The 24,460-nt window shown below is 39.0% G+C and overlaps 1 long non-coding RNA gene across 7 annotated transcripts in view; it reads left to right on the forward strand.

Annotated features, from left to right (window-relative positions):
• LOC119048266 (uncharacterized) overlaps positions 1 to 24,460 on the forward strand; it is a 389,482-nt gene that overhangs the window by 56,699 nt on the left and 308,323 nt on the right. For all 7 annotated transcript variants that reach the window (XR_008392351.1, XR_008392353.1, XR_008392352.1 and 4 more), the window contains exons 2-3: positions 16,755 to 16,827; positions 18,003 to 18,086. This is a non-coding gene — a long non-coding RNA (uncharacterized LOC119048266). The remainder of the gene's footprint in view (positions 1 to 16,754; positions 16,828 to 18,002; positions 18,087 to 24,460) is intronic.

The raw sequence follows: 24,460 nt of genomic DNA on the forward strand, positions 1-24,460 counted from the left end.
TCCCCATTCTCCCCCTCATCCTCCCCACTGATAACCCTCCATGTGATCTCCATTTCTGTGATTCTGTTCCTGTTCTAGTTGTTTGCCTAGTTTTTTTTTTAATGTTTGGCTATTGATAGTTGTGAGCTTGTTGTCATTTTACTGTTCATATTTTTTATCTTATTTTTTATTAGATAAGTCCCTTTAACATTTCATATAATAAAGGCTTGGTGATGATGAACTCCTTTAACTTGAACTTATCTGGGAAGCACTTTATCTGCCCTTCCATTCTAAATGATAGCTTTGCTGGATAGAGTAATCTTGGATGGAGGTCCTTGCCATTTAGGACTTTGAATACTTTTTTTCCAGCCCCTTCTTGCCTGCAAGTTTTTTTTTTTTTTTTTAAATCAGCTGATAGCCTTATGGAAAGTCCTTTGCAGGTAACTGTCTCCTTTTCTCTTGCTGCTTTTAAGATTCTCTCCTTATCTTTAATCTTGGCTGATGTAATTATGATGTGCCCTGGTGTGTTTTTCCTTGGGTCCAACTTCTTTGGGACTCTCTGAGCTTCCTGGACTTCCTGGAAGTCTGTTTCCTTTGTCATATTGGGGAAGTTCTCCTTCATTATGTTTTCAAATAACTTTGTGGTTTCTTGCTGTCCCTCTTCTCCTTCTGGCACCCCTATGATTCAAATGTTGGAATGTTTAAAGTGTTCCTGGAGGTTCTAAGCCTCTCCTTATTTTTTTTTTAATTCTTGTTTTCTTATTCTGTTCTGGTTGAATGTTTATTTCTTTTTTCTGTTCTAAACCATTGATTTGAGTTTTGGTTTCCTTCCTGTCATTTTTGGTTCCCTGTACGTTTTCTTGTATTTCACTTTGCATAGCCTTCAATTTTTCCTCTATTTTGTGACCATACTCATCAGTTTCTGTAAGCATTCTGATTACCAGTGCTTTAAATTCTGCATCTGGTAGGTTGGCTATCTCTTTATCACTTAGTTCTATTTTTTCTGGAGCTTTGATGTATTCTTTCATTTGGGCCATATTTTTTTTGTCTCAGCATGCCTGTTACATAGTATGGGGTAGAACCTTCGGTATTGGCCAGGATGGGGTAACCCATGTCATTGCATTGTGGCACTGTATGTGGGGAGGTGTCCAAGAGGGAACAGCACTGCTTGCTTGGCTCTCATCTGGCTTTCAGTCACTTCCCCCACTACCCACAAGCAAATTGGATCCTTCTGGCGCTGATTCCTGGGTGGGTGGGTTTGTGTACACTCTAGGACCCTGTGGGTTTTTCCAATGAACTCTCCTCTGAGGTTGGGAGTTTCTCCTGCCACCACAACCCCTACAGGTTTTTTCAGTCAGAGTTTTTGAAGTTTTATTTCCCCATGCTGGAACCCTGGATTGTGTGGTCTGTCTAGCTCTCCAGTTTTTCCTCCTGGTTTATCCATACACAAATGTGGGACTGGGTGTCCAGCCACCTTGCTGGATTCACCAGCCACCACTTTGGCATGCATCCTCTCTGCCCCAGCTGCTCGTCTCTGCCCTTCCTACTGGTCTGATGAATGTTTCTTTAACTCCTTGGTTGTTGAACTTCCATATAGTTTGATTTTCTGGCAGTTCTGGTTGTCTTTTGTTTTTAAATTTGTTGTTGTTTTTCTTTTGGTTGTATGTGGAGGCACAGTGTATCTACTTATGCCTACATCTTGGCCAGAAGTCCTACACTCAGAAATTTTGAGACTTTATTTCCTCATACTGGAACCCTGGGTTGTACAATCTGTCTCATTCCCCAGTTGTTCCTCCTGGTTTATGAGCCTGCAAATGTGGAATGCCTGATCTGCCAGCAGCTGCCTCACCTGTCCTGGTCCTCCACCTGCCACTTTGCTTCAAGTCCTCTCCACTCAGCTGCCCATACTGCCCCTCCTACCGGTCTGGATAAATGTTTCTTCCTTAACTTCTTGGTTTTCAGACTTCCATACAGTTCAATTTTCTGACAGTTCTGGTTATTTTTTGTTTTTAAATTTGTTGTTGTCCTCTTGATTGTGGAAAGAGGCAAAGTGTGTCTACCTATGCCTTTGGCTAGAAGTCTCTACCACATTTTATTTATCTGTTCATTAGTTGATGAGCATTTGGGTTGTTTTTTTATTTTTGTCTATTATGAATAATGCCACTATGAATATTCATGTGCAAATTTTTGTGTGGGTATATGCCTAGGAATGGTATTCTCTAGGTTATATGACAACTCTATGTTTAGCATGTTGATGAATGGCCAACTTGTTTTCAAAGTGGCTGAAATTTTACATTTATATTCCCATCAACAGTGAGGGTCCATTTTCTCCACATTCTCACCAACCTTTGTCTTTTGATTATAGGCATTCTAATGGGCCTTAGGTTGTATGTCATGTTGTTCAGATTTGTATTTCCCTGATAACTAATGATATTGAGCCTGTTTCATTTGCTTATTGGCTATTTGTATATGTTTTTTGGAGAAATGTCTGTTCTGATTCTTTGATCATTTTTTAAATTGGGTTATTAGTCTTTTTATTGTTGAGTTGTAATATAGTCATGCACCACTTGACAGGGATACATTATGAGAAATGCGTTATTAGGAGATTTTGTTGTTGTGTAAACATCATACTGTGTACTCACACAAACCTAGACAGTATAGCTTACTACTGTAAATGTATGTGCTCTACTTTTATATTACAGGAAACACAGTAGGTTTGTTTACACTAGCATCACCACAAACACATGAGTAAATGCATTGTGCTCTGACATTAAGACAGCTACAAAGTCACCAGGCAGTAAGAATTTTTCAGCTCCCTTATAATCTTATGGGACCTTCATTGTATATGTGGTCCATTGTTGACTGAAATGTTATATGGTACCTGACTTTATATATTTATATTCCAGATGCAAGTCTTTTTTTAGATATATGACTTAAAAAATCTCTCCCATTATGTGTAGATTGTCTTCACTTTTTTTGATGGTGTCCTATGAAGAACAAATTATTTTTAATTTTGATGAAATCCAATTTATTCATTTTTTCTTTTATCACTTATGCTTTTAGTATGGTATGTAAAATGCTATTGCCTAATTTAATTTCATAAAATTTCTATGTTTTCTTCTGTTTTATAGTTTTAGATCTTATATTTATGTCTATGATAAATTTTGTATTAATTTTTGTACATGGTACAAGGATGGGGTCTTACTTTATTTTTTTGCATGTGGATATTTAGTTGTCACTCATTAGTTTTCAAAACTGGTAAATTTTAAAAAACCAGAGCAATGAAAGAGCCTCTTTTTTTATGGGCACTTTTTAGATATCAATGTGGTTGAAACAGCATTTATTTCTGTGGCTTTCTTTACTCATCATATGTGATCATATACATTTATTCATCCAATAAATATTGGGTTGGCCAAAAAGTTAGTTTATGGTTTTTTTTTCTGTAAAATAAAAGATACATTTATAATTTTCACCAATTACTGTATTGATTTGAATATTTTGAATAAGTTGGCTATCTCCCACATGGTTATGTTGATTATTTTCAATTAATGTCTCTATATGATTGATATAAACTTCAACTAGTCTACCTGACTATGGAGCATAATCCAGAGAGAAATTTCCAGCACCCAACTTTGCAAACAATTTTTGACATGTTTGATCAGTCACAGCACTTTCTCCATAAATTGCACAAATCTTTTTATGCATTTCAGTTGCATTTTTACCTTTCTTGAAATAATAAAACATAATATGCCAAAAATGTTGTGTATATTCTTCCATCAATATTAAAATGGTTACACAAAAAATTCACCAATTTTGATGAATGCATTTTTTAATGCATGCTGATATGACAGCTGTCACAATGCAGTCTCACAAAATTGTTTCAAATGAAGTAAAGGACAGCAAGGCACTTCTAAAATCATCTTACTGAAAAAAACCTCAAACTTTTGCCAACCCAATACTTACAGATCATCTACTTTGAGCCAAGCATGTCTAAGTTGCATGATACCGTATTAAATAAAGTCCTTGCCTACATGTATCCTATAGGTAAGTGAGGAAGATGGGTATAAGCAAATAAATATATAATATACTGCAGTCATTATAAGTACTATTAAAAACAGTAAAAAAGTAGAAGTAATGTGGTAGCTGGGGAAAGAATGCTATTTCATATTGACTAGGAATTTCAGGAAATGCCTCTCTAAAGAGGCTACATTGGTTTGGTGACCTTAAGTAAGGGAGAAGCCATGAAAATATCTGGAGAAAGAGTGTTCAAAGCATAGGGAAGAGCAATGCAAATATCATGGGATAAGAATGTGCTTCAGTTATCCTAGTAAGAATAAGGTAATGAGGTTAAAGTGTGGCCCTTGAGGGAAAGATGAGTAGAAAATGATGTTGGAGAGGTAGTCAGGAACCCATGGAAAAACTAGACTTCCCAAGTTTTTTTCTGTATTTGCCTGGCAAAGCATTTTGGCCTATAATATTAGCATAGTCCTTGAACAAAATCAATACCATTCTTCAATTTTCAAGCTAGTACTTGCCTCAAAACTTTTAGTAGAAAAATTAAGAATACAAGCAAGTATATGAACATAATCCTAAACTATAGATTTCTTTGAAACAAACACCAAGATAGTTCAAAAGGAAAAAGTGTTTCAAAAGAAGAAACTTTAGAGTCCTTCTTTTGTTTTTCTTACTGATTTCCATTAACTAAACCTTCTTCCTTTCTTTGGTTAAGGTCCCTGGCCAGGTATACTGGCTGACCACCAAAATCTCCTTTTCCCTTCAACCTGGTAATAAGAAGCAGATGCCCAGACAGAGAATACATTTTCCATAATCTCTTGCAGTAAAGTAGTTGGGGCCATGTAACCAGTTCTTACCAATGGAATGTGAGCGGAAATGATGTGTACAACTTCTAAAAAGAAAGAAGCCTTTAATAGGCAGGTGGACCTTCTCTGTAATATTTGCTTTTTTTTGCTATCTGGATGCAAAAGTTTCAGTGAATAATGTGGCTCTCGGGGATGGTGTAGCCAAAAATTGGAAGGAGTATGGATCTCTGAATCAGTGGGCAGAGGTGGCACCTGAACCAGAGAGAGTTGTTGGGTCCTGAGTATGTCTATCAATTATGCCAGACCTGAGGACAGCAGGCCCCTTTATAGACCATAAGCAGAAAATTATTGGTTTAACAACAAGTATTGTTTGAACTGAAAGAATAAAAATTTAAATTAAGCACTGTAAATAGCATTTGATAATCTTTAGGTGCACCCTGACCGGCAGGTTCCGTCAATTGGAATGTTGTCCTGTAACTGAAAGACTGTGGGTTCAACTTCTGATCTGTGTATGTACAGAAGACAACCCATTGAAGCTTCTCTCTCACATTGATATTTCTCTCTCTTGCTCTCTATGAAAGCAATTAGGAAATGTCCTTGGGTGAGGATAAAAATAAATAAAAAATAATCTTTAGATTTACCTCATCAGAACCAAGCTACAGTTAATCAATATTGGCAGTAGTTCATCCTTGCACAATTCATAAGTTAGGGCATAACTCCCATCGACTTACAGTGAGACATTAAGATACCTATTTTGCTCTTTAGGGCAGAGAATGTAGAGCTACACTTCACTTCTGATCAATGGCCAGCATACTAGCTGTTAAAGGAAAGAGAAGTTGTGTGAGTGGCAGAGAGAATCCTGAGCTAATGGTCACATGGTCATTAGTAAATTTGGTCTTAAACTTTGGTGAGAAAAAAAGTAAAGGCACATTAAATTTGGGCTAGTAAAATAAGTAAGAGGTGAGGTGAATTTTGGTGAGTGCAGGAATGGTGTTAGCCAAATAGTTGTAAAGAGTTTGGTAATTTAAAAATGAGAAGCCTGCCTGTAATGTCACCTATGTTTGTACTTGTGTTTTTTAAAAATTATTTTTGTTTTTTTTTCCCAATAGAGTTTTTTGAGACAAAATTTTTAAAGTTTTCTCACTTTTTTCAGCTGGAAAAAAAAGATGCTCATTAAAATCTAAGCCAAGATGCGTAGAAAAAGCAAACTGCCACCAGAACAGTTTTGATGCTGACGGTGGTCATTTCTCTGAGAGGAGTGGGGGGGCTGGGATAAATGAAGACAGGGGTAATAACTGGAGGAAGGCTGAGGATGGACACAGTTAGCCTTCCTGCCACCTGGAATTTTTCTCACAAGCTTTCCTGTGTGTGTGTTGTTGATGTAAACTTTTTATTTGTAAATAATTTTAAACCTCTAGTAACATAGGGCACCCATATACTCTTTCCTCATAATCACCTATTGTTAACATTTTGCTGAATTTGTGTTATCATTTCACATGCTTGTGTAGTTTATCTGTATTACATACATTCTTATACATATTTTTCTGAATGTTTTGTTTTACTTATTTTTCCATTATTTATTTATTTAATCTTTATTATATTTTTCCACTATCATTTAGTCCCCTTATATCCCTCTACTCCCAGCAACCACCACACTGTTGTCCATGTCCATGAGTCCTTTTTCCTTTTTGCTCCTTCCCTCCAGCCCCTAACCTCCCCTCCCACAGCTATTATCTGTTCTCCATCTACGAGTCTGTCTGTTTTGCTTCTTAGTTCAGTACATTAGATTCTACAATGAGTGAAATCACATGGTATTTGTCTTTCTCCAACAGGGTTATTTCACTTAGCATAATGTTCTCCAGTTCCATCCATACTATTACAAAGGGTAAAGTTTTCTTCTTTTTTATGGCCAAGTAGAATTCCATTGTGTAAATGTCTCATAGTTGTTTCATCTACTCATCCACTGGTGGACACTTGAACTGCTTCCATATCTTGGCAATTGTAAATAATACTGCAATGAACATAGGGGTGCTCATGTTCTTTCAAATTTGGGTTTTAGGTTCCTTTGGATATATTCCCAGGAGTGGGATCACTGGGTCAAAAGGCAGATCCATTTTTAATTTTTTGAGGATTTTCCATACTACTTTCCATGGTGGCTGCATTCCCACCAACACTGCAAAAGTGTTCCCTTATCTCTGCATTCTCACCAGTACTTGTTTGTTGATTTGTAAATGATAGCCATTCTGACAGGTGTGAGGTGGTATCTCATTGTGGTTTTATTTGCATTTCTCTGATGATTAGTGGTGTTGAGAGTTCATATGTCTATTGGCCATCTGTATGTCCTCTTGGAGAAGTGTCTATTCAGGTCCTTTGTCCATTTTTAAATTGGGTTGTTTGGTTTTTTGGTGTCCAGTTTTGTAAGTATTTAAAAAATTTTGGATATTAACCCCTTATCAGATATATTGGTGAATATTTCTCCCCTAAACAAATTGAATGAAATTATATACATCATGACCCTTTACCTCTAAATATCTCAGTGTGTATTTCTTAAAATTAAGAATAACCTCTTAACCACAGTTATCAATTTCACTAAATTTAACATTGACATAGTACTTTAATCTACTTCTTTATTCCAATTTTTTCAGTTCACCCGATGATGTCCTTCATAGCATTTTTCCCCCTTCTGATAATGGCTCCTGTCTAGGATCAGGCATTGCATTTAGTCTTTTTAGTCTCCTTTAATCTGGAACATTTCTATATCTTTTCTTTATGTTTTGAGAACATTGACATTTTTGAAGAATTCAGTCTTTAATAAAAAACCAGAATGTTTTTCATTTTGGGTTTCTCTGATGTTTCCTGACAGTTGGATTTAGGTCATACATTCCATGCATAATCTTCAGATGGACCAAATCTGGAGGCAGAAAAAGTCCATTTGCCTTTTATTGATAATGCTTATTTTGTTCACTCACCTTTAAAGAGACCTTTTAAGACCATGCATTTATTCTGTTCATCAATATTCCCTAGATTTAGCAACCACTGATGATTGTTGCTTGAGCCAATCTCTTTGCTTGGTAAATGCAAAATGATGGTTTCCCAATCCAGCACTCCCCATATTTACCAGTCAGCATTTGGCATTCCCTGTGATTTTGATTCTGTTACAAGAACAACTTTCCTCATAGAAAAGACAAAGGACTGATTCCCACGATCACATATTTGAATTGTACTTTTGTACTTAAAATAGGATGTTTTACCCTTGTATCTGAAACCTGCTAGAATAGATATTGTAGAAAAATTTCTCTCAATCTTGGTTTAAAAATATTATGTTCTGCCCTGGCTGGTGTGGCTCAGTGGATTTGAGCACTGGTCTGTGAACTGGAAGATTGCAAGTTCAATTCCTGGTCAGGGCACATGCCTGGATCGCAGGTCACATCCCCAGTTGGGGGTGTGTAGAGGCAAATGATCAATATTTCTCTCGCACATGTTTCTCTCCCCCTCTTTCTCTTTCCCATCCTCTCTCTTAAAAAATAAATAAATAAAATCTTAAAAAAATAACATGTTCTATTTAAATATTGTATAGGTAGAAGGAAGATTATGAATTGGAGGTCTTTAACCCTTATTAAACAAACAAACAAGTAGAAAAGCAAGCAGTTGATTGCCATGGACAGAAGGGCTGGTTGAAGAAGTCCTTTCCCTTTGTGTCAGATCACCCCTTTTTATTAGAAGAGGAAAAAGCTACGGTGTTCCATGCCACATATATTATACAGCTTGAGTCTAATCACTCTTTCTTCTTGGCTTTTGGCTTTTGGATGTGGAATAGAAGGTCAGTCTCTCATGCAGAAGAGTAGACCGATTAAACAGCGAGACTGTTAATTAGAATGCTAAGACTGCAGCAGACACCTTCTCACTGATAAGCTGTGTGAAGGCAGCTAAAATGTGAAAAGCTGGAGAGAAACCATGTTGAATATTTGTGGGTGCCAAATTCTCTAATACCCTGAAAAAGAAAATAAAAAAACAAGTATTAATCCTAAGCAGGATTTATTTTTTATTTTTTAAAAAAGATTTTATTTTTAAATTTTTTTAGAGAGGGCTAAGGAGGGAGAAGGAGAAACATTAATATATTCCTTACATATTAATATGCTGCCTCTTGCGCACCCCCTAATGGGGACCTGGCCCTTAACCCAGGCAAGTGCCCTGACTCGGAATTGAACCAGCAACTCTTCATTTTGCAGGCTGGCACTCAATCTGCTGAGCTACACCAGCTGGGGCTCAACCAGCTGGGAATTTAAACTCTAAGAAAACAAAAGATAAAGTCTAGTTTAAGCTTTGAGAATGTGCCAAGATTAAACGCTGAGTAGTTACTGTCAAAGGTAGTAACTACTTCTTTAGTGGTGTATACACTTCTTTAAATATTGCTCTAAAATATTCTAAAAATATTGCTCTAAATGTGTAATCAATTTTTATCTATAATAATTTGAGATAAATTATAGTTTTATTAACTTAATTAAGTATTCAGTTTTATAGAAAAACAGAGAGGTGTGGAAAAGCATGTTACCTTCTTTTTCCTGTGGGAAGTCTTTTATTCTAATCTATGGTCGCAGCCCAAGGCCAGGTCTGTTCTAGGAGTAACCTGCTCAAATCATAGTGGTGGTTATAAGAGAAAAGAGTCCATATGTGTGAACTCCAAAACCCAAACCTATAAAAGAAAGTGACAAGCAAGTTCCCAGAAGGAATGAGAGACAATGAGATGAGTTATAACGGTGCCCTGTACACCCGATAGACTGATGGGACTCTGAAGTCAGGGAGATGGTATAGACATAAGTTGAAAAGTTGGTGAGGCCTTGAATACACTGTCTTTTTTTTCTGGATGCCTCCTATTCATATTGCAGGGACAAATCTCTTGCCATTTTCCAAACCCCTTGTGCCATGCTGTTGTTGATGTCACACATTCTAAACTACTAAGGACCAGAGCCCTGTTAAGAGAAAAATTTCCACTAAGTGTTAGGAAAAGGTAAAGAGATTTCCAGAAGAGATGCCATGGAAACAGTGGATAAGCACTGCAAAAGGTGGAGGAGGTAAAAGCCTTTCCTAATTAGGAAGAAAGATCTTTGGATGATAGGCAGGAAGGATAAGGAAGTAAAAGCATTGCTAACAAAAGTACTGGGTTTGAGTCATAGCCCACCATTTCCATTCTGTGTGATCTTGGGTATTAGTTACCTAAACTCTCCATGTGTCAGTTTTGTCATTCTCATCTAGTACTCACCTCTTGCTGTTGTAAAGAGTAAATTTAATAATTTATATAAATGCATTGGTACAAAGCTTGAAACACCATCAGCATTAAATAAGTGTTAATAGCTATTATTGTCATGCTGATATTACTGTGCCTGATTATTGAAGTTCCTGTGCAATTTGCCTCTAGTCTGCCTACTTATCCTGGGCCTGACCATTCATTCCTTCCTTCATTCCTGCAGTAATGTTTGTCATGAACATGCACGAAGCTCCAGTCAGGCCTGCGCCCATATCTTCTTATTTTCACCTTTCTTCTTACTACACAGCTGAATGAAGTGCTCCTTCCCCTTGTTTTCATCTCCTCCCTTAAGGCTCATCCCAATTTCCTCCCAGAATCCCCTTAAACCTCTTTGTGCTCACTTTGGGCTGTACCTTTTTCTGAATCAGTATTGTAATTACTGTTTGTGTCACTGAGTTCTGTGATGAATTATGTAGCAAAGAACTTCCTGTGATGAAAATTTTCTGTTGCCCAATTTTAATGTGGCTAGTGTGATTAAAGAAGTTAATTTTTAATTTTATTTAATTTTGACTATTAAACTTTAAATTTGAATGGGTGTCTAGGCTTAAAGTGTCAACCATTTAGTCTGACAAAACTCTTGTGAGAGGTAATACTTGTGTGTTTTTACTGGCCTCTTGGGGTCAAACCTATCTTCTCTTTCTATGGGGTCCTGTTTGCCCATAGAGAAATCAAGGGGTGGACTTAGGGGAAGAACAAAGACATAGGGTAGAGGGGTAGTGCTCAATAAGAAAGGATTAGTATGAGTTAGACTGAAGTTGGTGAAAGGACCCCATCTGATGCTTCCCATCTGTTTATGAGTAATCCTCTAGAATTGGCTGCACTGTTTAGCAGGATTTACAGGAGTCCTGGCCTGGTGATCTGGCAGTCTTTCCAGCTTTACATGTGAATGGGGTCTTTGTTGGGGAGCTCTTGAGTCAATGTAGCTGACCTGTGGACCTGACTTTTGCAGGGACCCCTGGAGTTGTGCTGTGGTATCCCACCTAGCCTGATTCAGGACTCTGCTTGACCCTTTCTTAAGAGTATGCTACCCTGTCATTCAGCTTTGGATTTCAAACTCTTTAGAATTGCCTCTGACTCCTCTGTCTATCTTGAGTCTATTCTGTTTCCCAGTGGTTCATGAACTGTTAGAGAATACAGACACCCCCTCTTTTTAAGATTTATTTATTTATTTATTTATTTGTAGAGAGAGGGAAAGGAAGAGAGAAAGAGAGGGAGAGAAACACTGTTGTGAAAGAGAAGCATCAGTTGGTTGTCTCATGCATGCTACGACTGGGGACCAAACCCACAGCCCAGGCCTGTGCCCTGACCAGGAATGGAACTGGCGGCTTTTTGCTTTGAAGAACAATACCCAACAAATTGAGCCACATTGGTCAGGGCAAGAGATCACAGACCCTTTTGAAAAGCTGATGCATATAATGGGCAATCATAGGAAAATGCATGTGGTCACATTCCTATGCAATTTTGCATGTTAATTCAGCAGGGTCATGGGTGCCTTGAGGCCCAGGCCTAGGTCTGAGACCCTTGGTTAAGAACACTTTCTTTAATCTGACCTTAGGAGTTCCATATGCTATTCTTTTTTCTCTTATCACCAGGTCAGCTCATTGGCTAATTTTTGATGACTGGTTCAGGACTCTAGTTCCCTTAATAACAGGAACAGTCACTCTCAATAGCTATGGGAAGTATTTCAGTCACTGTAAATATATATCCCCATTGTTAGATTAATAGATTGACATTAGGGCTTATCCTTACCTCATCCCCTCCCCACTTTCAAAAGAGTTTTTAGAGCCTGGCTATATCTAAGTGAAATAATAAACTTCATAAAACAGTAGTACTGAGATCCAGACTCTGGACTGAGAGTGCCCTCCCCACTCCAACCCTCAGGTTTCAAGCTCTGGATCTGTCATGAAGTAGCATTTGTATCCTCAAGTAAACTTTGAATTTGGTTCTCTCACTCAGCTGGACTTTCTTCTGACCTGGCCTAATCTGGCCTTCTCACAGCCCACACATTTTAGAATTAGAATTAGAGGGCACATTGAGATCATTTCTTGCAGAGGCCAGGACAGGGAAGTTGCTGGTCCAAGGTCCTACAGTTGGTGGGTGACAAGGCAGGGCTAGAACCCAGCTGCTTTCTATTCTAGTTCACTCTCTTCATTTCTCTATACTCTATGGCTGCTTTGTTCTCAAGTTTTGAATAAAGTGACTTAGGAAGTAGAACTTTTACCATATGTGTGGGGAGACTTCATTGCATGTCTTAGATATATTCTTGTAAACTTAATAACAAAAAGAGTCTCAGTAAATTATATATTTTATCACGTCTTGCAAAGATTAGAGATGTAATCCTTTGGTAAAAGCTTTCAGCCTTATACACTTGGACATAATAGAAAAAACTATGTGCTCAGAGGGAAAAGAATTTTCTGATAAAATAGTAAAATGTTCAGAATAAATCAACAAATATTAAAGTCTGATACAGCAATATTTTTGTCTAGAGGAAGATGTAGCCTATTTCTTTAAATTTAATATATATTTTTCTCTATCTATAGGTAAATAATTTCTTTTGAAAAACTTGAATTAAAAAAATTTTTCCAAAAACTTTATCTTGAGTGATCACTATTAATTGTTTATTTAACAGCCTGGATTAGTATATTGTGTAAATTCTTTACCATTAAAAGTCAGTTTTCCTGATGGTATTAAGATTTATAGGTATGATTTTTTCGGAAGTAGGATTTCTGTAAGCAAAATAGACAAAGAAGCAGTTACTTTGGTTTTTACTAGTCATACGATAGTCCATTTTATAATTTAATAAAAATAACTCTACAAGTGTGTATGAGATAACAAGTTTCAGATTCTTTAAGAAGGAAGTCTGATGTCAGTTTTCTTTCCTCAGTTACTTGCTGTGACCATCCTTCCTCTGGCCAACACCACCCTAGTAACCCCCTTAGCCTAGTCCTCCAGGTCAGTACATTTTGTTAACAATGATTTCAGAAGGAAGTGCTTAAACAAATAAACTACACAGATAGTCCTCACACTTTATGTTAATTAATCATTTCAGCCTGCTCTCCCACTTTTAAGTAGAGCAGCTAATAAGAAACAAATGGATGGGTTTGAGTTTCATCTCCTTTTGTTTTCTCTGCTCACTTTCCTGGAAAAGGGGGCTAATGAGCAGTGAAATGGCCAGGCATGAAAAGCCAGAGAGGAGAGCCTGTCTGTGGAGCCTGATGGCTGTATAATTGGCTCCTCACTTATCACCAGGTGCCCCATGGTTTTATGAAGGTGTCTAAGATATCTGGGATCCGCCCTGACCATTGTGGCTCAGTTGGCTGGATGTTGTCCTCCAAAGCTGAAAAGTTGCTGGCTCGACTCCCAGTCAGGTCACATGCCCAGGTTGTGAGTTCAGTCCCTGGCTGGGGCTAAATAAGAGGCAACCACACATCGATGTTTCTCTCCCTTTCTTTCTCCCTCCCTTCCCTTCTCTCTAAAAATAAATAAATGAAATCTTCAAAAAAAAAATCCGGGATCCAATGTTAGGAGCAAGGAGAAGAAAATATGGTGCTCTAATTGGCACACTGTCTGCTTTGTCCATGGGATTGGACTGGAGCTGTACCACCAAGAAGACTCCTCTGAGAAAGAATAATAGAAGGCAAATGTTTGTGTACAAAGTATAACAAATCTGTTGGTGTTCACAGTACAATGCTGAAACTGCTTAACCCAACAGTAAGCTACTGCCTAAGTGTCATTCAGAGGAAAGTTAAAGGTTCCTAGATGCATTGAGACCAATTATGTTAAAACTTTACTTGTAGGTCATGCTCAAAACTTCAGGTAAAAAGAATCAGAATTAAAGTCCCAGCTGAAGATGTCTTCCTGTTACATGCACTAGGGATGCTGCCAAGGAGATCCAGATTAAAGACCAGGGATTGGTTACACAGGCAGAGACCTTAAATCAATTTGTTTCTGACCCAACACAACATTACTTTAATGAGGGAAAGAAAAAGTTCACTATCACAACATTATTAAGTAGAAATTAGAAAAAGAGAACCAGTTATTCCTTAAAAAAAAAAAAAGACCAAAGAAATGGTATGAGTCTTGTGCTTTGTCAAAAAAATCTACCAGGTCAATCTGGGCGTCCCACCTGAATTCTGTAAGAGATGCATCAGGAGATCTCAGCTGCTCATTCTGAGAGTGCCACTGACCAGCTGAGTGACCTCAGAGAAGTCACTTTCCTGCTCTGAGCATATGTGTAAGATCCAGAAAGAGAAAGGACCACTTTCAGCTCTAAGAAGAGTCAATCCTAAAGCAATAATACTTTGGATGCAGAACATGCCTGCTTCTTTAATCTCCAAAGTTGAAAAATGCTGTCAGTCCTTAAAACCCCTCTGTCATTCACAGATATTAATTTTCTCTTATTGTAGTTGGAGTTAGCAGGGGTCATGAAGTTAAGTGGCAGGGACAAGGTAATATTGTCACCTTCCAGAGGAGAATGGAGAACTGTATTCCTGACTTCAACCCTGAGCTGGAGCCATTCAGGCTTGAATTGTATGAAAAATGAAAAAGAGTTTGATGGAATTTATGTTTGGTGGTTTCTTTAGTTAACTACATCAAATCAAGTCAGTTATGTGGGTCTTTCCATTTTCTTATTTATTTATTTATGTATTTATTATTTTTTCCTTTTTATTGAATTTATTGGGGTAACACTAGTTAACAAAATTGTATGTGTTTCAGGTGCACAATTCTACAACACATCATCTGTACACTGTATTGTGTGTTCACCACCCTAAGTCAAGTCTCTGTCCAGCAACAAGTCAAAATTCCTTGTTCGAGTTCTTTGCCACAGGCCTCACAAGTGGCTTTAAGAGTTACTGGGGGCATCTCAGATATGATTGGCATCTGGGCATTTGATACTTCTACTGTCTTCTTTCTCCAGGTCTGACTTTAAGATGCTGATTGGTCACCGTGGCTCTAGGTCTTGGTATATATAGGTCCATGGCCTAGAATTGAGGGTTACTGAATGTGTCACCTCTAATTGTGGCCCATTATGCTTGAAGCAAAACTCTGTACCTCCTTTTTTTCCTCAGGATAGAACTTACTCTAGAGGCTCTTTAGTTTTTCATATGAATAGACCCATCATGTTTGAGACTTTTCAAGCTCAAGATGAAGTTCTTGCATCTGTGGATTCTAGATATGGAGTCAAAATTGACCCACTGGCTACTGATATGATGGTCCATGATGCTCAAAGACAGAAGAGAAAAACTGCAGCTCACTGCTCCCTCTGGTGTGAGATCTCCCATTATGGAACAGTAGGGGAGGAAGATATTTGTGGTTCTGTGGCCTTGTTGCCCTCCCATAATATATCCTAGGCTCCCTTTGACCGAGGTGAAAAGTGGAGATTAACTTGCCTTTGTTATGGGGCTCTCATCTTTCTCTGCTTCTGCAACTCTTCAATGCCTATTACTGGAGGTGTGGTGAGTCCTCAAGATGCACCTGCCTGCTAGGACTCTCTGTGGTGCTGCCTGACCCTGCCTAACCACCATAGACAGGGTCCTGTACTGTGAGCCTCCTTCCTTTCTTCCCTATCAAAGCTTAGCTGTCCAAGGTGCCATTCCGTCAAGGGCTTATTTTTGGGGGGAAATAATAAACCACTTTAAGCTGAGATGTTGGATAATGATAATGACCTTGCAATACCTCTTCAGCTTCTCTTCCTGATGGAATGTAATCAGAGCTGAGAGGTGATACCCATGTTCTGGATTTGGGGACTAAAGACTGAGAGCCTTGCCAGGAACATAGAAATGACAGCTAACTTGGGAGTTGGTGGGACCCTTGGCTGTGGAGACAGTTCACACATGGTGCCCTTCACTTACTTCCTTATCATCCTCTAGGGATTCTTATAGCCAAACTTATGGCTAGATGACTGTTTATACTCACAGCATGCTTCCTGTCTGAAAAGGTACCTTTGCCTGATGCTATTTATGCTAGGTACCATTGTCTGTCTGCCAGAGTAAGAAAGGCTGACTGAGGAAATTAAGTCTGGGGCTTCATTCAGTAGGCAACATAGGAGTTGAAGGTGGAATAGTGAAGTTAAAATGGTGACCTATGAAAGCTATGGAATAAAGATAATTAGTTGAGAGTTAGTTAAGCAGACAGAAGAGGGTATTGGAGAATTTTGATCCCAGTTATTTTAGGGAGATCCGGGTTATGAACACAGAGAGGTTTAAGGAGAAATAAGTCAAATAGGTGAAGGGAAAGGTGCTGGGTAGGTTGGAATGGATATTCTTCTTGCAGAAGCCAAGGTTAAGGTCATTGTTAGATAAGGACAAGGACAATGCTACTCCTCTGGAAGTTTTGGTTGTTCACACCCACAGCACTCCTTGTTGAGCAGATGGATAAAAGGATGACTAAAAGAATGAATGAATGCTGCCAGTATATTCCGTGTGCTTACAAAGATGTGTTGGGTTGAGTCAGAGTTATTAATATAAATAGTTACAGTGGCAGTGACAGTCCTATTTTAAAAATTAACTTTAAAATCTATTCTAAAATGTTGTTTTAAATCCTACGCACATTCTCTTTTGCATTCCTTTGAAGACTCAAGTCTGTTATTTGCAGTTTTATTACTTTTAAGCATATGGGAGTACATATGATGCCTGTCCACTTTTTTCTAGGGCTAGTAAACAGACTGGAAACAGGACCAACATCATACTCGCTTTGCCATTGACCTTGTGCAGGCTCTCCAAGGTCAGTAATGATGGTTGGATTTTTGTCAGAATTGACTTGTATTCAGCAGGAGTTGGTCTCCCTCCTACTAACATTTGTAATCTTTCCTTACTATCTAGCCTGCTGTAAAATTACTAGTACAGTTTCCCCAGGCAATGACTTTGTGATTTTCTACTTTTTTTATTGATCAATAAACAGTTTTAAACCAAAAAACCCCACAGTGAGAATAGAAACTTATTTGGTACTTAGTAACTACCTGCCTTGGAGGAGAAAGAGGAATTGCAAAGATAAGAGCCTCAGGCTCCTGCTGCCTTCTTGAGGCCAGCACTAGTAGATGAAAATAGAAGAATACAGCCATGAGTTAACAAAACAATGTTTGTCTACACTATGCTGAAGAACTGATTGCTTCCCTTGAAATTAACCCATTGTTTCCTTGACCCTGGATACAGGCTCACCGGCTATAAACTTGAAGAAGGCAGGCTTTGGCTGTTGTGTTCACTACTGTTTTCCTAGTGCCAAGCATAGTGCCTGGCAGAGAGTTAGTACCCAGGAAACATTTGTAGAATAAGTGATTGAAATTAAATAATATAGCTATCAGGCTTGAGAATAAGGGGGGGGATTTATTTATCTGTTTTATGTTGAGATGGGTTTTGAGTAATTTCCTTGCATAAGTCTGACCTCTCCAGCGAGACTTAAGGAGAGACACTAGGCCAAATGTGTCTTCTGTTTCCTGTGGCAGTAATTTTAGCTTGTGACTATGGGAATGGCTCTAGGCAGTAATGGCTCTGTCTCCAATGATAAGGCTTCCTGTCATCATATTTGTTTTCTTTTGTTTTTGGGTAAATAGAATTTTGAAAATAAATGTAGTAAACAAGGCAATATTTTAGCAAAACCAAATCAATAACTTGCTAAGATTAACAGAAAATTTGTGATCAAAGTGTGTCCACATGGGCACATTTTGAGGTGTGGGAAATGTTTCTTCTCATGTTTGTTGATATCATTTGTTTTACCCAGGGAGTGTTTGGAGATAGGATGAAGTGAAAGCATGTTGTTGCTGTTGTTTAGAGTAATGTTGTATCATTTTGCTTCTTTGATGAGAAAAGTTGAGAAACAGTCGATGTTTGCTTTTCCTGTTTTCCATGGTGACATCGACTGACCAACACTGATCTGTTGTCTGTGCAATGACCATGACCCAGGCATGGCAAATGCCATGATGACACAAGCAAGGTATCAAGGAAAAAAGGAAGAAGAGCTAGAGAGCTAGTTTATAGTTCACAAAAGTAAGTATATTCTTCTCATAAATTTTCTTTATTAAAAAATGTATTTTAATTCATCAAACACAGCATTAGATACCCTGGGACCTAGAAGGGGTTTGGGAGCCACTATTTCGGTCTGTTTATTTTACAAGGAAACATCCAGAGCAGCTCATGACTGTTTGCTGTCACATAGCCAGTCAATGGCAGAGCCCTCCCACTCTGGACTCCAGCCATGGGTTGTGTACAGGGATTGCAACCTCTGATTGTTCTCTGTTCCAGTTACAGATAAAAGCTCAAGTAGCCATTTTCCTGTGCCTTTGCTGGTCTGTTCTCTCTCAGGTGGCCTCCTCCAGGTTCTAGGTATCCTGAGCCCCAGTGAGGCCCTTCCCAGGACATCAACAGGAAGTCTGGGGGTACAACTGGGAGTGAGGGTCACTGCCATGAGGCACTCGACCCACTCTCCACACCAGGGAAATTGTCTAGTGTCCATGGGTTCTGTGTGTCATGGCTCCAGCCCAGCATATGATTTTTCATTCAGCCAGCTGATTAAAAACTCTGTCCTTTTCAAAATGTCCCAGAAAGCCAAAATAACTCATATTTTCCCATGCAATGTTAGAGCAGATTTATGCCCCTTTAAGAACACATGTGGTGTAAAAAGATGAAGGAGGGAGAGCCTAAAGTTTTACATATGGCACCAAGGTAATCCTAGCTGAGTTGGCTTTTCTCTGGAGAGTGCCTGCAGGGTATAATTAGAACGGAGATAGCCATCCCAACAGATCTATACTTGAACAAATCATGGCTAAGACAAAAGTGGAACCAAGGCTAAATTTATCAATAACAGGGTTTAAAAAAAGGAAAAAAAGACAAATGAAATTGAAATTTCTCCTTGTTTATTTTAATGTGCAAAACACTTTCTAGCTGATTTATGCCACAGCTTCTGTGTGTTTTTCATTTTTTATTTATTTTGCAGTTAATTGGATTTCCAGGCTTTGTGGCCAGTCACTGAAATTGATCCCTGAAAAGATGGATTTATTGCTTAGACAGGCAGAATTCTGACAATCTTCAGAGAATAGAAAATAAAAGAAAACAGTCCATACACAGAACACTGTGGGTCACCACTGGGTCAGACCAGCAAGATATGTTACAGCTGGCAGGTTTATGCCAGAACTTCAGCACAAGTAATCTTGTTAAATGGGCAGGACTAGGACCCAACAAAATATTTTATAGGATATTGTAAGTGATCCATGCTTAGAAGGAAATGTAGCCTGGGTTGGAGACCCCAAGGTAGATGTCAGATCCCAGACAGATTGGATCCATGGTAGGAGAACTGACTAAATTTGAAACAGTGCATATCTTTGGTGGCTTAATCTGGGATGGGAACTTATTTTTCCTGGTGGGTAGTTTTGTTAGAATGCCATAATGGCTCAGGGTGCTAAAACAATATGGAACTCGTGGCTTTAGGTACTTTTTGCAGTGTTCTGAAAATTTGAGAAGCAACAGAACACTTCCCTTAGCTCTGCAAAAGTCTGACATCTATTCAACCATTTGTCCATCCATCCATCCATCCATCCATCCATCCATACATCCATACATCTATCTGTCTATCCATCCACGTAATAATTTTTTACTGAGCTCCTGTTATTTGCCAAGCATTTTGCCTAGTGCTAAGCATAGAGGAATGAATAATAAAAAAATATAGTTCCTACCTTGTGGAGCTTATACACTATTGGACAAGTAATTAAAAGTTTAGTGAGTTAGAAAAGAGAAATTTGGGGAGCTGAAGGAACATATTAAGGTGAATCTACCCTGTTCTAGAGATTGGGGGAGGCTTCTAGGAGGAAGGGCTATGAGCTGAGACCTAAGAGACTAGATATACTACTGGACAACTGTTAAACCATATATAAAATAAAACTCTGACCCACAATCTGTGAAAACCAGCCTAGAATACCAACCCATTACCTATAGTCACCAGCCTTAGCAGCAGCCTGCTATCTATAAGTTAGACCATTATCTCTAGCAACCAGTCCAGGAGGCCAAACCATAACCACTTTAACAATCTGCCAGGACTTGATTAATAACTAACAACTTCCCTAATTTATGTCCATCCTTGCAATTTAGGACCAACCAGAGAAAGCCAAATAGGTGCCCTTAACCAATTACTCAGGATGTCCACAGTTCTAGTTACCCTACGTGCAGGCCAACGCCCCTGATCAGAGCACATCTGATGTCTTTCCTTTTTCCATCATGAAACCTTGACACTCTTCTTTCTGCCTTTGAGTCTTGCAAAAACTCCAGTGATGGTGACTGACTCCCTTGCTACAGCAAACTGTGAATAACCAGCCTTTGATCATTATCATTTGGTCAGTCTTTGTTTATCACTTAGCCCATACACAGAGCACTGTGGGTCTCCATTGGGTCAGACCAGCAAGATATATTATAGCTGTCATGTTTATTCCAGAACTTCCACACAAATAATCTTGTTAAATGGGCAGCACCAGAACCCAACAGAATTTTTGTAGGATGTTGTCAGTGATACATACTTAGGAGGAAATGTAGCCTAGGTTGGGATCACAGGGTAAATATCAGATCCCAGACAGATTGGACCCATGGAGAATGAACATGTGTGTGGGCCAGACAGTGGTGGGGAAAAGAGTATTTCAGGAGATGGAAGAGCATATACAAAGACACTAAGACAAGAAAGGCTAAAGTACACTCTTCATAAAAAAGAGTTGAACATGACTGAAATGTAGAGGGTGAGGGAGAGACTAACATGACAGGTAGCTGGGGTTAGAGTGAGGTTGGGGTATTGGGATCATGTAGGGCCTTGTGAGCTATGTTGCTCTTGGCCTTTATCCTAACCAGAGACTCATTTGTGGCCAGTGCTTGCGGAGTTTTCCTCTTAACTAGTATATTTCCACAGTGACTTACCTCCAGCTCCTGTCTGATCTCTTTATGTGAGCTCCCACTGCATATCTGAGGGCCTAACTTCTCTGAGACCTCTCTGTTTTCTTCTGACATTACTTTGGTGAGTCAGATGCACAGGTATAGACATTTTGCTGTGTGAGTCCTGTTCTTTGCCAGGACCAGCTCCAATTCCCCTGATCTTCTGGTGGTGAAGTAAGCCCTGGCTTGTTGAAACTCTCTTCTAGGATTGTGCCCAGCAGAACCTAGGGAGAAAGGTCAATGTGGCAGAGACTGTGAATTATCCCCATATCTGTTTTCACCTTCTTCTATTGTAATAGAGCATAGGGTCAACTAGATTGGAGATATTTCTCCTTTGTAGTTTTTGTTCAAGGTCAGAATAATGAGATCTGAGAGGAAGTGATATATACAACTTCTGGGATGTGCACTTAAAGAAACAGGGCATTCCCTCCCCTTTCTGATGGCTAGAATGTGAAGGCAGTGCTGGGGGAGCCATTTTGGACCAGATGTGCCAGGGATGGCAGAGCCACCAGAGTAACTGATGGGAACTGCTTATCTCTGGAAAGTTAGGTGAGAGAGAAATATATTTTTATCTTATTCAAGTCACTATTATATCAGTCTCTGCAACCACAGGTAACCTATAGTTTAATCCAGTAGTTTTCAAAGTGTGGTCTTGGCACCCTGACTGGCATTGCTCAGTGGGTTGGGCTGTCTGGCAAAGCCAAAGGTCACCAGTTCTCCAGTTCTATTCCTGATCAGAGCACATGTCTGGGTTGTGGACCTCATCCCCAGTGGGGGTGTGAAAGAAGCAGAGGCAACTGATCGAATTTTATGTTTCTCTCCCTCGCTTTCTCCTTCCCTTCCCCTCTTTCTAAAAATAAATAAATAAATAAATAAATAAAATCTTTAAAGGAAAGTGTGGTTTTGGAATCCCTGAGGGAGCCTCTTTCAAGAGGCTTGCAAGTTTAAAACTATATTCATAACAGTACTGAAACTTTGCCTTTTTCACTCTCATTCTCTCATGAGTGCATAGGTGAGTTTTCCAGAGGCTATTTGGTGAGTGATATTGTAACAGATTGAATACAGAAGCCAAAATATGAATACAGCTGTCTTCTATTAAGCCAGATATTAAGGAGGTTTGAAAAAGTGAAAAATAATGCTGATCTTCACAATAAAAGATTTTTGAAAATATAGTTCTTAAAGTATTTATGTTTATAATATTTTATTACTGTTATTTTTAAACAAGTTTAAAAAGAAACATAAAAAATGTATCTATTATCCTTTCCATGGTAAATATGGAAAGATGTAACCCACATATATAAAAGGAGTTCAGGATGTCAATAACTTTTAAAAGTATAATGAAATCTAAAATGTTTGGGAACCATTGTTCCAACTAATCCACGGAGCTAGACAGTCCCTCCTCTAGGTCATGTGTACCTATTATTTTGGGGATTTGCGGGATTGGCTGCCACATCTTCTTCTTTCTGCACCCTGCTTTTGATTTCTTCTCTCCTCGTTTCCTCTGATTCTCCAGCAATTACTTTAATTAATACAGAATCCACTGGCTATTTCCTCAATCCTTCATAGATTTATCTTCACTTAGCAATGAATGTTGGTCGGGGATTGTGCTTGGTGTTGGGGGGTCCAGGATGACAGACACAGTTCCTACCTTGGTTTGGCTCACCGTCTAGCAGTGGAGACAGGCTGTGAATAAATAGTGACAGCCCAGGAGCATGTCAGCACAGTAGTGGACTGTATAGGGTATAGAAGTGAGGCAGAGAAGGACATGATCAGCTCCTCCTAGGGGAAGTGGGGGTGGTAAGTTAGGAAGTTTTTAAGGCAGAGGTGACTCAGGGATACTGAAAAATAAATATAAATGATCAAATTTATATTCAAGGAGTGAAAGGAAGAGGAAGGGCACCTAGGTGGAGGAAACAGCAGGGGCAAAGGTACTGTGACTTCATAGGGCAGGTTGTTTTTGGAAATTCTAAGTGGTTCATTATGGGATGAGAAGCTGGAAAGGGGACAAAATCTATTAAGTAATGATAAACAATTTGGCTTTTAGTCTTAAGGTGGTGGGGAATTGTGGAATAATTAAGCAGTGGTATGATCATATTTAGTTTTAGAACTGTAGCAAATTTTCTTCAACTTGTTTAGGGGTCGTGTTCACTTGCTTCCAAGAGATGCTTCTGTGCTGGAGCATAGTAGGTGGGACCTCTATGTCCCTAAAAAACAGAAGCATTTATAAGACTCAAAAACAACCCCTTCGTTTTTGAGGGGAGGTGGGACAAATAATTCTGACTCTGAGGCAAAGTATGTGTCCTTTTGTTTCATCTGTCTGCATGGATTCCCCCACCCCCACCCCCAGGTATTAGTGGCTAAGGGGCTGTACAATATTTAGAAAGTGCTGTTTTAATTTTAATTCTGACTACCTTGAAGTTATAACTGATTCTAACTCTATCAGTTTGAAATTAATTGTAAGTATTTTTGAGTACTTAATATGTATTAGGCACTTTGTATGCATGCTGTCTGTATTAATCTATAGCAACCCCTTCAGGTAGTTCCTATGTTATCCTCCATTGTATGAATAGAATATTGAAGTACAGAGAGTTTATGGAATTAAACACTGCACCCTGGGGACTTCTGGCTAAGATGGAGGCATAGGTAGATACACTTTGTCTCTTTGCATAACCAAAAGAGGACAACAAATTTAAGAACAAAGGGTAACCAGAACTGCCAGAAAATCAAACTGTATGGAGGTCTGACAACTAGGGGTTAAAGAAGAAACATTCATTCAGACTGGTAGAAGGGGTAGACATGGGCAGCCTAGGTGGAGAGGAAGTGTAGCAAGGCAGTGGGTGGAGGACCAGGTGATCCCACATTTGCATGTGAATATACCAGGAGGAACAACTGGGGAGCAAGACAGACCATGCAACCCAGCATGCGGAAATAAAGCCTCAAAAACTCTGACTATAAAGACCTGTGGGGGTTGCAGTAGTGGAAGAAACTCCCATCCTCACAGGAGAGTTCACTGGAGAGACTGATAGGGTCCTAGAATGTACACAAACCCACCCACCTGGGAATCAGTACCAGAAGGGCCCAATTTGCTTTTGGGTACTGGGAGAAGTGACTGAAAGACTGCCAAGAGTCAAGCAAGTGGCATTGTTCCCTCCTAGACCCCTCCTCCACATACAGTGCCACAACAAAGCAATGTGGATTGCCCTGCCCTGGCCAATACCTAAGGCTCTGCCCCTTGCATTGTAACAGGCTCACTGAGACAAATAATATGGCCCAAATGAAAGAACAGATCAAATCTTCAAAAATAGAACTAAGCAATGAAGAGACAGTAAACTTATCAGATGTGGAGTTCAAAACAGTGGTAACCAGGATGTTCACAGAAAAGAAGGTTGAGTGTGTTTGCAAAATAGTGGAAGAAGTGAAGGCTATGCAAAGTGAAATAAAGGAAAATGTACATG

Source organism: Artibeus jamaicensis, unplaced genomic scaffold (assembly GCF_021234435.1).
Source record: "Artibeus jamaicensis isolate MK-2021 breed Jamaican fruit bat unplaced genomic scaffold, CSHL_Jam_final contig_519, whole genome shotgun sequence".
Lineage (NCBI taxonomy): Eukaryota > Metazoa > Chordata > Mammalia > Chiroptera > Phyllostomidae > Artibeus > Artibeus jamaicensis.